The sequence below is a fragment of the Heterocephalus glaber genome, unplaced genomic scaffold (genome assembly GCF_053883595.1).
Source record: "Heterocephalus glaber isolate CG9 unplaced genomic scaffold, H.glaber_assembly_v1.0 deba00001532, whole genome shotgun sequence".
NCBI lineage: Eukaryota > Metazoa > Chordata > Mammalia > Rodentia > Bathyergidae > Heterocephalus > Heterocephalus glaber.
In genome coordinates, this window is record NW_028258330.1 from 33,299,788 (window position 1) to 33,314,530 (window position 14,743).

Genomic DNA, 14,743 nt, shown 5'->3' on the forward strand with positions numbered 1-14,743 from the left:
GGTGACCTAATAAAAGAATTGAAGATATTATGTTACAAAGATACATGAGTACTCATGTTTATTACAGCAAATCTCATAATACCCACATCTTGGAAAAAGGTCATATATGTTAATCAGAAGATGTATGGATATAGAAATGTAGTATATTTACAAAATGGAATACCACTCAATCCTAAAGAAGGATAAATTTGAATCATTTGTAGAAAACAGATATATATTGAAAACATAGTAATAATAAAAGTAAGTCAGACACAAAAGATTAAATATTACATGTTTCTGTAATATTAGAACAATTAAATATAAATAATTTAAATGAAAAGTAAAAGATACATGCTAAGAAATAGGAATGTGAACTCCAAAGATATTGAAGGGCGATGTAAGGAACCTGGCAGAGGGGAAGGCAGATGCAGCATGTGAATGTAAAAATGATCAAGTTGTAATTGTATGAACCGATTCCTCATGTAGAATCATGTAGAATCATTATCTATTGCAAATTTATACTAATAAAATAAGTAAAATTTGGATAAATTATAAAGTGTATTAAATACAAGAAATGATAATAATATACTACTGGAGTAGTCTTTGAAAATTCTAAATTGATATTAGTTAAGTTTTCTCAACACAATGTTGATAAATATATGAAGTCTTGCATATGGTTTTCTAGACTTAATAATTTCATAATTTATTGTATTACAAAACCCCATATTGTATATAAGAAACATATGCAATTTTATATGGTCAAATAAAGAATAAAATTGAAAACTAAAACCATTGAGAAAAAATAACAGGAATTTCTGATACTTTTCATCATTGTGGATAAAAAATAATCAATAAAATCTCTAAGTGTTCCAAGCATGTGTAACATAGCAAAAATTGTCCTGGAATCATTTTCATGCAGAACATACATATGGTGACTTTGAAACCAATTAAATGAGCTTGTCCTCGTGGAAATAATATAATTTCATCACCTGTTACCTCAATACATGTAAAATGAACTGAAAATTTTTCACTATCATTTCTTCTTTCATTCCCAAGGGACCTGATTATGTGGGGACTGAAAAGATCATACAACAATTTATTTAATTAGGTACTCTGAGACTCAAATCCTTAGAATCCAAAAATATAAACACACCTGTGGGCACCCACCTTTATCTCTGTGGTCATCCTCTGTGAAAAGGCAAGTGGGTTTCTTAGGAATAGAGCTTGTAGAATAGAAAGCTGCAGTGACAACCATAGAAGAGATGGCTCTGTCCTAGCGAGAGCAGCTCGAGGAAGATGTAGAGGAGAAGGCGAGGTGTGTACTGGGCTTTCCCTCTAGAATAACGATACTCTAAACTACCCATATTCAGTCTATGAAGGTGAAGTACATATATTTTGAAGCAATATTCATTTCCTTTAAGACCTGCTCTTTCCAGCTATTCTCTGTCCTTTTCTCACTCTTTAAAAACTAAAAGCTCTGCTCAATAAAAGCTATAGCCTAGAGAGTCTCGAACTCTTCACCACTCTTTCTGAAAAGTGTAGTCTTCTATCAGATTTTATTTTTTCTTTAACTTTGAATTTCTATAGTACATTTTTGCAGTGCATAATGATTACATTCACAGTCATGTGTACCTACCATATCTTAATTACCTTTTCACCTACTCTCTTTCCTCCAACTCTTGGTCACTTTCCCTTTTGCAAAAGTTCTATGTCCCTCTTTCCTATTATCTATCTTTTATTTTGCTCATTCATTCATTCATTTCTACTTTGAATTTCTCATATAAGAGAAACCACGTGACATTTAAGCTTTTGTGTCTGATGTATTACACCCAATATTATGGTCTCAAGGTGCATGCTTTTTCTTACATCCAGTCTTTTACTTATTAACTACATGCTGAAAATATTTTATGTATGAGGTGTTGTCTACCTTGTTCCAATATAAGTGGTGTTTTCCTGTTATATTCCTATTTTTACAGACATTCTACTTTCTGATAGCCCTTATTTTTCCATATGACTATAATCAAATTCTCACCTTATGGTCCACAATAGCATCTACAAAACATAATTATTTCTGATGTTTAAAAAATGGCTACAATTTAGCACAGATATTTTAGTGGGTGTTTCGCTTGTTTGTTTGGTACCAGGGATTGAACTCAGGACCTTGCTTTTGTGAGGCACACAAAGTCCCATTTAGCTGAATATTTTTAGATTTTTAGTGTTTTAAAATAACGTTTTCATTTGGCTATGGTTTGTAGTGTTTTGTCTTAGTGTTTTAAAATATTTTAATGTTTTAGTGTTTTGGTCTTTTTTTGGTACTGGGCATCGAACTGGGGTCCTTGTGCTTGCACAGCAAGCAGTGAAACCACTGAGCTAAATCCCCAGCCAATGTTTTAGTGTTTTAAAACAACTCAATGTTTAGGCTATGGTTTGAACACAAGCAATCAGTAAGTTAGAAAAATATCTTTGATTTCATTATTAGCTTATAGTCTTCACACTGAAGGCTAAACATGTAATACCTGTTAAATTTTCTCAAACAAGTTCTGTTAACTTGGTTATACTTGTGATTAAGGCCTATATTTGTTGGCTTATTAATTTTATGAATTATGGTAATCAACATCTTATGTTAAACACGGTTCTATTCTTATAATCTGCGTTCCTTGTTAATCATTTGTTATTCTTTTAAAATAATTGTTAATGCCATTTATTTAATTCTACTACTTATTTTTGGGTCTGTATTAAGGCTGGTGATAAGCTGGAAGATTTCATATATTGTTACAGTGTCATTTTGATTTGATATTAGAATACATCAAGCATACGTACTTTTTCAGAACCTACACTGTGAGAAGCACAATATAAACTCCTCACAAGACACATGTTGAGGAGCAGCTGTTACAACCTGAAGGTCAGCATCTGATAGCAAACCCACACACTCTGTTGTGTTTAAAGTGTTTTGTACTTCCTCATCTCCTATGATTAACTGTTCAATTCTTCCTATTTCAGAGAAGATATGCATACCCTGCTTCTCAGACTAACCTGCTCCACAATATTTTTTTCTTTTGTATTCATTAAAAACTACTAGGTATTCACTATATTGGTGCTTTTTGTCATGGAAAATGTAATTTTTTCAAGTATATATTTTGACAGTTAATGTTTATACAATAATTCTATTCATATAACTTGAGAATATTTTAATTGAACCCATGTATATATGACCATTAACTTTGCTGATTGAAGAGGACATTTCCACTCATGAGAATAGACACATGAGATTACATAAGCAAATAAGCTTAGTATTTTATTTTAATGGTGCTTTCCTTTCCTCCTTTTATTTGTGTAGTACACATGCTTTTTCCTCTAATAGGAGATACTTACCTGGCAGGCCATCTTAAAAAAATCTATATTCATAATTTAATAGGGCTATATAATAGGTCAAAAGAGGTAAGAAATCAATAATATTTATAATTATACAAATTCCTCTCAATGGTGAGTGCCACAATTTAAGAAGATATTGCTAAATGAAAGCCATCTAGGATATATTTCCTGAGAGAAAAAGAACAAAATTCACATTTATATGATTCTCCTTGTAAGGCAGGAATCAAGGGAAAAAATCTTATTTAATTTTGCTTTAATCTTACTTTGTAGTAAGCATGTTCTATACCTACTGAAGACAGGATGTGTTTGCAGTTAATAGAGCTTAAATTATTATTCATCCTAGTAAAGATATTATGTTAGTAGGACAGGATTGTATTCCAGAATGTCAGACTCAAAAAAGAAGCTTTTAAATCACAGATCTGCAATATACTTTGGAGGAATTATGTATTTAAAATAATATAATAAAAATAAAACATAGGCATGAATATAGATAGATAGATAGATAGATAGATAGATGTCATTTACTGAGAAACACAGTGAAAATTATGGCATATTTAGAAGTTTTACAGTGTATCACTAGTAACCATATTTTTAGAAAGAAAAATGTAGCAATGAGAATTCACTGTCACATCCCAATGAATTTTCAAATTGTAGAATACAAATTTGTGTAAGAATCATTGTTTAATCACTATTGTAAAGATAGTAAAATAAAGAAGTATCAACATTATCATAGAAAATAGATGAAAAGTTTTCAAGTATTTTTGAGAATTGATATCAAATAAAAATTTAATCAGTCATGATTTAAAAATAGAAAATAAGCAAAGGAATCAATGATATAAAGACAGAAATATCTGATACATTAAAGGAAATATAAATTAGTATTGATATTTAAAAAGGGAATGAGCTGCCATTCAGCTGAATGAACCACTGCCACTGAGTGACACAATGTGACTGAAAAGTGTCCATAAAAAGATGATATTTTGAGGTGTTAACCACTTGAAGGGCCAATAGTTGTCCATTGAATACTGCTGTTTCTTCCTTCTCCTAAAGATAAAAGAGGGACATGCATGCAGAAAACCACACAGGACTATCACAGTTCCTCCTGATGGGCCTCTCGGAGGATCCAGAAGTTCAGTCCATTCTCTTTGGATTCTTCCTGTCCATGTACCTTGTCACAGTGCTTGGGAACCTGCTTATTGTCCTGACTGCTACATATGACTCCCACCTCTACAGCCCCATGTACTTCTTCCTCTGTAACCTGTCCTTTGTGGACATTGGCTTCATCTCCACCACAGGCCCAACGATGCTGGTGAACATCCAGGCACAGAAAAAAAGACATCTCCTACACAGAGTGTCTCACTCAGGTATACCTTTTTATAATTTTTTCAGGAATGGATAATTTCCTACTGATTGTGATGGCCTATGACTGCTTCATAGCAATCTGCTACCCCCTGAAATACACACTCATCATGAGTTCTCAGTTCTGTGGCCCCCTGGTTAATATATACTGGCTTATAATCATATGTGTCTCCCTGATTCATATTCTTCTAATGATGAAACTCAATTTCTCTATCAGCACTGAAATTCCTCATTTCTTTTGCAAACTGGCTCAGGTTCTCAAGGTGGCCAACTCTGAAACCTTCATTGATAAAGTATTTCTATATGTGGCGATTGTCCTAATAGTTGTGTTTCCTGTCTGTGGAATCCTCTTTTCTTACTTTCAGATTGTCTCTTCTTTAATGAGAATATCCTCCACAACAAGCATGTACAAAGCATTTTCTACCTGTTTGTCTCATCTCTATGTGGGCTCCTTGTTCTATGGAACAGGACTTGGGGTTTACTTCAGTTCTAAAGTGATCCATTTTTCTCAGGAAAAAGCAGTGGCTTCTGTGATGTACACTGTGGTGACCCCCATGCTGAACCCCTTCATCTAGTGCCTGAGGAACAAGGATGTGAAGTGAGCCCTGGGAAGACTCCACAGCAAAGCAACCTCTTGTCCTTTGTGGACTACTGATCTCAGAACTAAGAGGATGTTACAGCCTGTAAGACAAATGCTGTGAATTTCAATAGGCTGAGTTTTTTTCCCTTCTAAATTATGTACTTTCTGATATTTCCAAACCACATGTTTTGTCCTTTAAATATTTTCATATTTGTTTATCTTCATCAACTCCATCAGTATTTTCTTTGTATTTTTGTTTTTATGCCTGAAACACAAAATTTCAAATTTAGTAAAATTTCTAGACATTTCTGAGATTTTGAACATGATGAAAACATATCAAATGAAGATTTTTTTCAAAAATATTTACTTGAATGATAATGATCTTCACCATAATATGGTTGTAATCTTGCTTTTGCCCAGGGAAAGGAAATATAGATCATCAAAATACTTTTCATATCAGGCTGAATTTGCCATTTTGCATTTATAATGGTACAATGCCTAGAGTGGCTGGGAGCTACTGTAATTTTGGGGAGTCTTACTTTATCCTAATGTGGCTTGCCTTTTTTATTTTTTTCCTTATGTCTGTTCCCTCACCTTCCTGCCTTGCTTGTTTTCTTCTTTGTTTTCTGAACACTTTTTTCTACCTCCCATCACCTGCTTTCTCTTCCTCCCTCATTAAGACACATTCATTTGGTAATGTTAACTTCCTCTATTTCCTTTTTCATGTTGAAAATGCTCTATTACATAAACAAACATTTTGTCCACTCACTCATAGAAGATGATTTTAATGATTTACGTATTTTGACTATTATGAATAGAGCATAACAGATATGTGGACACATTTATCTGTTTCAGTATCCTCATATGCAGTATAATTACGCTCTTGTCCATGCCAGAATGTACTTTTGCAGATGATCCCATAACAGTGTATTCCTTAATGAAGTCATGAATACCACAACCACCAATAATGCAAGAGTGCTAGGAAAAATGTGTTTCCCAAAAGAAAGAAATATTCTTTAAGATTTGTATGTATCAGTTATGGATGCATTTACTCTGAATATGCCAACTCAAAATATCAGAGTGCTAGGTTCCAGTTTCTCCTTTTTCCAAACTGTGTTTCTATTTCAAAGAGTGTTCAAAATATGTAGACTTACAAAATGGAATACATGTGTCAGATTGTTCCTCATGAACCTCTCAGAGAATACATAACTGCTATTCCCGCCCAAGTACCTGGTCACAGTACTTTGGAAATCTCCTTATCATCCTGGACATGATGTCTGACTCCCTCCACCACATCCCCCTATACTTGTTGTTCTTTGTCCTGTCCATTACTGACATGTTTCATTGCTGCTTTGGTCCCAAAGATGAATGTGGATATCTAAACTAACAACAGAATCATCTCTAAGGTGGACTTTCTGATGCAGATGAGTATATATATATATATATATATATATATATATATATATATATATCTCCAGGAATGAAACTCAGGATCTTACACTTGCGAGGCAGATATGGTGCTATAGAGCTAACTCCATGGCCCTACAATATTTGTATGTATAGATAAATGCTTATTATTGTGATAGACTTAACTGGTATGTCTTACTTTCTTCATCACTGAGACAAATACCCAATATCCACAACTTATGGGAGGAAAGGTCTATTTGGGCTCAGGGTTATTAGAGGTTTCAGTCTATAATTGACTGGCTTCTAGGAGAGAAACTGCATGGTGGAAAATCCTGCAGCGGAAAGTTGCTCACATCTTGGTGGCTAAGAAGCAGAGAGAGAAAGGTGGAGGTGAGGAGGGAAATACACTTTCCAGGTCATCCCTGAAGTTATCTGCCACTTCCAATCCCATCCTGCAACATCTACAAATACACCACTGTCATGATCCCACCAATTTCCATAAGCCCCATCTCTGAGAACACAAGACTTTTGTGAGATAATTATTGATATAAACAATAACAACTAGCTTATGGTCCTTGGCCACCTCCCATATTAACCAGTGATTATGAACTCTTAACTCAGTATCTTCACATATTTTGTATACTTTTTGGTTACATCTTTGGACCCCATTTTGAAAGTGTTATTGGCTTACAGTTCTCCTGATGCAAGAATGTGGACAGTTTAAATTTCTTTTTGAGTTCAAATCCTTGATCTGACCTCTCTGACACTTAAATTTAACATTATCATGGATATTACTCACATTGTATTTGGGGGTTTTCTATCTCAAGGCTGAATTTATATTACTATAAAACAATTTCCTCCATTCTGAGTATTAGATCATCATGTGGGAAATACAAAGTTTCTCTCTATCTGTGGGTCTGAATAATCCGTTTTTGCTTATTTTGAGGAATAGGTCCTATAGTGTCTATTTTAAGATATATCATCCTCCCCCGAGAACTGTCTATTAAGCCACTAATTTATAGTATGCTCTCCATTTTTTGAATCCTTTCCTCTGCATTCTAAGGAATAAAAGCATTAGAAATACACACAGTATAACAGTATAACTTCAGGACCTATGATATCCATTTGGAATGTAAATTGGAGGACTATCAGAGCCATTGTCTTGCATCAGGAAGGAAAGTATGAAATTTAGATGGTGATATGGGAGGATAGCAAGGTTCAAATTTTCTGACCTGAGTTATGTTTATTTGGTAAAACCTATATACCTGAAAATCTAACCTCCTTTGTGACGTTATGTTTGTCATGATATTTATGATTCCTTAACCTGTTTTATAGTAGAGTGATTGTTGCCATGGTAGTGTGAAGAAGGACTGGGACCTTTTTGTTTTGAAAGATAAAATATTTCTGGGAATGGATGATGGTGATGGCTGCATTAAAGGTAAATGTCATTATTCGTCTGGAAATAGGCAATATACAGTTCATATGTTGTTTCTTGTTATCTATATTTTACAACAAAAATTGTGGTCTAAAATGTCTGGATTGAGGAACAAAGGACAATAAAAACAAACACCACATGTGAGCTCTTGTGTGAGTACAACCCCAAACCATCAACTTTCCCTTTCCCTTCACCTTCTTTCTCAACTGATATAAGAAAGTCATTTGGGACTGATTAAAAGGAATCAAATCCAGTAATTATAAATGCTGTGAATTAAGTCTTCCAGGTCATGTGAGAGAAAATATCCAGGTCTTATCTTTTGCTCTTCAGTTTGGTGGTTCCAGGCAATTGTATTCTATATCTATGTCTCCCCGTCCCATGGTTTTCTGCACCTAGAAGATCTCATCTGACCAGGTATTGATATCAGTTCTTAGAAAGGGGGCCTGTCTTCAATTTTTACCATTCATGAAAGCAACATAGAAACCACTTTTCTTCATCATGCTCAGGAAAGCAGCAAAATCCTTTGAGTGCTAAGGGAGCTGATAGATGAAGAATGGTCAATGAGAAACCTTGTTTCCCATCATGAGAAAAACCATGAAAGTATGGATAGAAAAATGGAAGGATGCCCATGTGCAAAGATTTATGCATGGGTTCTGTCAAACTTATGTATTTAGTTGTAATGAGGGTCCCCAGAATCTCTTTCAACATTTTACTTCATTTTCACACTGGTTCTGACACTTTTAACATCTCATGGATGACAGCAGAATGTGGCATCACTGTAATCACTTTCCAAAGCACTAAAAATTTTTTATGAAGACAATAATGATGATGAGGTGGATGATGATAGTAATCATAACATCTTGAACCAACACTGAGTCACCTATCAAGTCACCTATAAGATGTCATCATCTGAGATACATGTTTTATGACAGTTGTTTTATTTTCCTGGTGTAATCTTTCCAAAATATAAAGTCCTATATTATTACTTTACAGAAAAGCAGGAATCACCACCTATGTATGGAGCTACTTTCAGGTTGTTTGCTAGAAAAGACAGAAATCACATTTCCATGGTGTGATATTGGGATCAAAGCGTCCAGTCAGTTTGCCCCCTTACGAACTTAAGACAATGCCAGACATCTTACCAAACATTTGAATTTGATCTATGTACTTCACAGAGAGACTTAAAACCACATTTCCGGGTGGATTATTATGATAGAGACCACCCTGAGTAAGCTACAAATTTATAAATTGGCTTTTCATATTAAAAGTCTGAGTCAGCCTATTAGCCCATAAGGTCTTGGTTGAAAAGCCACCAGTTTGTGTGTGGGAAAAGAAAGCTCCCCACACCACTGATCAAAGCAGAGGTCACAATGATCCATGACTCTGTAAGGTCTTAGATGGAAAGAAAATAGTGCAGCTAAGAGTAACATGACTTGTACAGAATACTCCAATAGAGGCAAAAATTAATCCATGGGAAGAAACAAATTTCTCACTAATCAGTGATCTGTTCCTGTGAGAATGTTTCATTCCCTTGTTGCTAGGAACCTGCTCTCATCAGTGCTCTCCACTTCATTGTCCCCTGCACCACCCCTCACCCTTTCTGGAAGTTGCATGTTCAATAAATAATGCCAAGCTCCAGGAGATGGTATCTTAGCCAGATACAAACTTTGACCATTCCAGCCCCCCCATTTATGCATAAGATCTTGTGTTGTCTTCCTTTTACAATCCTGCTGTCATACCCTTGGTCAGGTGATTGGGGGTCTGATAAGCCTCCAATATATTACATATTGTGGGTAAGAGGATTCTTGTAGTAGATGAACTTCAAATAATTTTAGGTAAATTTTAAGAAAACTGTTTTGGTTATATAAATCAATGCTGATGTGAAAACACAGAAAAAGGTGCTCTTCAGTTCTTGATTGTAGTTTTCTTTAAAGGACAAGTAAACAAGGGAACAGAACTATACAGAGACAGAATTTTATAGTTGATACTGCACATCTCTATAAACTGTAATATCAGAAGCACCAATTTTTAAATGTTCATATTTTAACTTAGTTGTTATTAGTGACAATTAAAACAGGTAAAAATAATGAAACATTTCTAAGGTCACAGCATTTTATGTAAGTTTACGTGCGTTTCTCTTTAGATGTGTGTTGACTTTTTCATGTAACACATTTACACCAGGTGAATGCAGCAAGTTAACGTAGCAATACTTAGAAACTGGTCATGTATCACAAAATATACAGGGAAAAGCTGCAGATGTTACACATAAATTAGAAATTCAGTACTGATTGATCTTTGAAGAATGGCGCCAACCAGGATCCAGCTGTTACCACCACTTAGGTATTTTCTAGCTCTCAGCATAAGGACAGTTCCTGCCAAATTCACAAGTTAATCTCTAGTCTTATATGGTTGGCTATATCGCTGATTCAGAAGCAGTTCTATCTCTTTCACATTGGTCTGGTTGGTATGTCTTCCTTCAGATGAAAAAGTAGGTACCCAAACTGAAAGCCAAAGAGATGCTGTCAATAAGTGACATATTTCTCCCTGAGTCAGATTAATTGACATTGAGTTGTAAATAACAATAACTTTTGGAATAAATTCAGTATCCTGTATAGTAGCCACCATTTGAAAATGTAAATGTGTCTCAGAATCTAGAGAAACTTTGATTTGTGAATGTGCACTTGTCAAAATTATGATTACACCAATTCTAATATATTATTTTTTTTTTGGTGGTGCTTTGTTTTTAAATTACTTGTACACATACTAGCTTACATTTTTCTCAAGGTCACACTTGCTTTTCTGGGTAGTATCTAATGAAGATTTTATTACCAAACATTATCAATGTTGCAAGACTTGCCCAAGGTCTTACAGAGTCAATAGAACTAAAACTAGATTTCCTTGAAAAGATGAAGAAGACCCCTTTCTAGATCCCCCCAACATTCCACATGCAATTATTCAACCAGGTCAATGGGTAGAATAACAAACTATAAATTCCATCCTTAAGAGTTCTACTAATATATTTCTATGGAACAAATTACTCTGAAAGTCAAGGATTTAAAACAACTACCACCTTACTATATCTCATGATTGTGTCTGTCTGGAATTTGGCTGGGTGCACCTGCGTGATTCATCTACAGATAAATGTTGATAGTGTTCATTTTGCTCTAGGTAGCAGGCAGATGGTCCAAATCTCATGTCTGACACTTAGTAGTAGAAGGCATATGGTTATAAGGGTGGACTTTGTCAGGACTGCCAGCTGGAGCACCTACAGGTGCTCCTTCCCATATGGTAACCTCAGAGTAATTGGACTTCTTATCTGGAATCTTGGGGCTCAAGAGTGACAAGGCACAAACTACCTGGATTTTTGTGCTAACCTCAGTGATATAGCATTACTCTCATCATACTCTTTGAACAAAACTATCACAAGCCACCCCAGATTCAAGGAAATACATAGACTACTATTTCTCCATTAGAAGAGTGACAAAGAGTTCACAGCCATGTTTAAAAACAGTCAGATATAAGTTTGTTTTATTAACTTCCAATTCTCTTTCCTCACCAAAAGTGGCCAGGAGACATTTTCTATGTTCAGTTCTCACCCACTTCCTCTTAATCAGCCAAGTTTGCCAGACTTCTCACCTGTTCTGCACATTTCACATATTCATGGCTTGTGAAGTGTTGTGCTAGATGGTCACTTTCTGTATAAGGTGCTTTATCATATAAAGTTTTCAGTTTTTCCAATGGCTACATGAGGTATACAGCAGGGATGGCTGGTCATTTAGTGGCAAGAATATCTTCTCTCCATTTGGTGCTACTATGCCATTCATGAAGGATTCTATTGCTTTCTTGTTAAAATTATTTTATTGGTAACTTTTAGGTGTACAGTACACTTACATTTATCATTGGGTGCTTGTACCTGTATATGATGAATTTTGGTTCTTATTTTTTCTCCATTACCTGTGTGCCCTTTACCCCTTCCAACCTTCCCTATTAACATAGATGTTGTTTCCATTTTTTGTTCATTTCTCATAATTTTTCCTTTCACTTCTTTCCTTTCCCCTTCCTCTCCAACCACCCCTACAACTTTGGACATTTTCCTATTTCAAATTTTCAATTATTTATTTTAATCATTTTAATCCTTACTTTTTACATTCAGTTTCTCACACTAGAGAAACTATTCAGTATTTACACGTGTGTCCTATTTATTTCACTTAAGTTTTTGGCCTCAATATGCAGCCATTCAGCTATAAATGTCTTTAATTTTTTGTTCTTTATCATTGAGTAGTACTCCATTTTATAAAAAAACCACATCATCTTTATTTAGTTTCCAGTTGACAGGCACTTGGGCTATTCCCAAGCTTTAACTATTACAAACTGTGCCGCTATAAACATGGGTGCACACATAACACTGTAGTATGATTCTTTTAATTCTTTGGGGAAGATATCCAGCACGGGAATAGCTGGGTCAAATGGGACCTCTACCCCTAGTTCTTTGAGGTATCTCCACACTGATTTCCATAGTGGTTGTAACTGTCTGCACTCCCTCCAACAATGGAAAAGTATTCCTTTCTCTCCACACCCCCGTCAGCATTTGTTAATGGTAGATTTCTTCATAGCAGCCATACTTTCATGGGAGAGGTGGAATCTCAGTGTTGTTTTAATCTGCATCTCTCAAATAGCCAGTGATGTTGAAAATTTTTTCATATATTTATTTCCTGCTTTTTTTTTTGGTACCAGGGATTGAACTTGGGTCCTTGTGCTTGCGAGGCAGGTGGTCAAACCACTGAGCTAAATCCCCAGCCCTCCTGCTTTTTCTTCTTTGTCTGGGAAATGTCAGTTCATTTCAGATGCCCATTTTTGAAATGCATCTTTTAATTTGGGGGCTCTGATTTTTTCAGGTCTTTATATATTCTGCATAGTAGTCCTTTGTCTGAGGTACAGCTGCTAAAACTTTTTCCCACATTGTAGGTTGTCTCTTAGGCCTGTTGGTGGTTTCTCTTGCAGTTCAGAAGGTCTTTAATAAGATGAGATCCCAGTTGTTGATTCTTTGTGCTAGTTCCTGTGCTACTGAGGTATTGTTCATAAACTCTTTTCCTGTGCCAATATCTTCAAGAGTTCTACCTAATTTATCTTCCAGCAAGTTTAGTGTTTCTGTCATAATATTTAGATCTTTAATTCACTTTGATCTTAGTTTAGTGCATGGTGATAGATATGGGTCTAGTTACAATCTTTGGCAGGTTGATATCCAGTTTTTCCAGTACCATTTATTAAATAGTCTCTCTTTCCTCCAATGAGGGTGGTTGGCTCCTTTGTCATAGATGAGGTGGATGAGTATGTCTGAAGTTATTTCTGCATATTCTAATCTGTTTTACTGATCCTCGAGTCTGTTTCTTTGCCAGTTTGTTTCTTTGTGTTTTTATCACAGTAGCTTTGTAGTATAGCTTCAAGTTAGGGGATTATGACAGCCCCAGCCATATCTCTGTTGCCTAGAAATGCTTTTGCTATTCTAGGTCTCTTGGGTGGCAAATGAATTTTTGGATATTTTTCTCTAGTTCTGTGAAGTGTATTGTTGGAATTTCAATCAGGATTGCATTAAATATATATAGAAGTTCTGGAAGTATGGCCATTTTCACTATATTGGTTCTTCCTACCTAGGAACAAGGGATATCTTTCCATTTTCTTATATCCTCATCGATCTCCTTTTTCAGAGTGCTGTACTTCTCAGTGTAGAGATCTTTTGCTTCCTTTGTTAGGTTGTTTTCCTTGATATTCCACTTTTTGGATGCTATTGTAAAAGGAATTGTTTCATGAATTTCTCTCTCAGTGATTCTGCTATTTGTGTATAAGAAGGCTATTGTTGTTTGAATGTTGACCTTATATCCAGCTACTCTACTGAATCTGTCAATTAGGAATAGAAGTCTTTTGGCCAAGTTTTTTGAGTCTTCTATGTAAAGAATCATATCATCAGCAAATAATAACCATTTAATTTATTTCTAAGTGCTTAGGTTCAAACCATGACCAGTAGGAAATCTTCCATTAATCTGTAGAATATTTGTGTTAAATTCATGAATACGAAAGATGGTTTCTCCAACTTTAGTCATTCCATATTTTCCTGAATGTGTAAAGAGATAAGTGGTACAATAAAAGAAAATGTAAATTGATTATAAAATATAACAAGTGACAATGGCTTTGATAGATGCTATTGTAGACACTAAGATGAAACTATAAATATATGGAAAAATAATAACTATCAGAAAGTGAAATCTACCTATGAAAATAGATAAGAAATACAACAGACATACACCACTGAAATTGGAACAAGGTAGACAACACCTCGTGTATGATAGTTTTTCATCACATAGTTAAAGAGTAACTGGATGCAAGGAAATGGATGCACCTTGAGACGATAATGTTAGGTGAAATAAATTAGACACACAAGCTTAAAATTCAAATAGTTCCTCTTATATGAGAAACTCAAAATAAAAATAAGTGACAGAGTAAAGTAAAAGATAGTTAAAAGGAAAATAGGAGATAGATATTTTCAAAAGGAAAGATGCCCAAGAGATGGAGGGAGGAGGAAGGGAGAGGAGAAGAGGATAAAGAAGGAATTAGTA

General features: G+C 34.9%; 1 pseudogene; it reads left to right on the forward strand.

The window, feature by feature from the left end:
- Nucleotides 1–4,414: 4,414 nt before the first annotated feature.
- LOC101716621 (olfactory receptor 7D4-like) lies at nucleotides 4,415–5,411 on the forward strand (annotated as a pseudogene).
- Nucleotides 5,412–14,743: the final 9,332 nt, after the last annotated feature.